This window comes from Cupressus sempervirens, chromosome 3 (assembly GCF_028749045.1).
Source record: "Cupressus sempervirens isolate cs-2001-9-10 chromosome 3, ASM2874904v1, whole genome shotgun sequence".
Classification (NCBI taxonomy): Eukaryota; Viridiplantae; Streptophyta; class Pinopsida; order Cupressales; family Cupressaceae; genus Cupressus; species Cupressus sempervirens.
The window spans coordinates 624,068,632-624,069,926 of NC_143120.1; positions in this window are offsets into that span (position 1 = coordinate 624,068,632).

Here is a 1,295-nt window from a genome sequence, read left to right on the forward strand (position 1 = left end):
TCAATCGTGTTTTATCTTATGTCTCTACTCTCTTCCTTTCAGTCATTACCTTTTTATGCTTTGTTCATTTAACCATTTAAGTTGTGTTAATTTGCTAATTAACACTTTGAAATTTTACTTTATGAAATAATGTTAAGCATTCCTCTGTAATAGTCCTAGATCCTAATCAAATCAAATTTGGTATCAGAGCTTTTGTTGGACTAGTATTGCAGATTTGAATGCTAACAAGATCCAAGATTGAGAAAGGTGAAGGAAATCTCAAGGAATACAATCCTGAGATTGGAAAACGAAGGACTAAACCATCATCACAAATGGTAGATGAAGGTGGTGGACAAGCTTTTCAAGATAAGAGTATTCAGAAGACTCTTTAGAATTTGCAGACAATGGTAAAAGTTTTGGTACAAGAAAGAGAAGAGAAGATGTGAAGACGTGTAGCTCGAAAGGACCTAGGGAAAAAGAAAGGCGTTGATCGTGTTCTGCCAAAGACACCTCCATCTTCTCCTTCTTCTCCCTCTTCTCCTTCTTCCCCCTCTTCTCCTTCTTCTACCCATTCTGAGTCTTCTAATATTTTTAAGGGTGGACATAAGCCTTGAATCAAGTTGGATGTAAAGTTTGACTTGCCAAAATATTGTGGGGAGTTAAATGTCGAAAAACTAGATGACTGGATTCAGCAAGTAGAGGTCTACTGTAGAGTTCAAAACCTTGTAGATGATGTTGATAGAATTCAGTTAGCCACTCTTCGATTAGGTGGTGTAGCCTTAACTTGGTGGGAGAGTAGGTCTCGGGATGAAACTTCACAGCATGGTAAGTTTAATTTGTCTTGGTCAGAATTTGTTACTGCTTTAAAGAAGCAATTCTACCCCCTAGGCCATATGCAACAGTTAATGATGAACTAGCAACATTTTAGGCAAGGGAAAGGTCAGTCTGTCCAGGATTACACCCATGAATTTCGTAAAAAGGCTATTTCATTAAATGTCCCATTATATACCCAGGACACTTTACTCAAGTATATAGGTGGTCTTCATTCTTACCTAAGGCATTCTATTCTCGTCCTGCATCCTTGTAATTTAGATGAAGTATGTGTCCAGGAAACACATTTAGAATCAAGGGGTAAGGGTACTTTCATTGATAAGTCTGATAAAAAGCCATCTAAGTTTGAGGAAAAGTCCAAAGGAAAAGGAAAGGGTAAAAAGACAGCAACAATAAAGAAAGAGGGTGAGAAACCCACATGCTCACATTGCAAGAAAGAAGGGCATGATGATTCTAAGTGTTGGAAGCTACATCTTGAAAAGAGG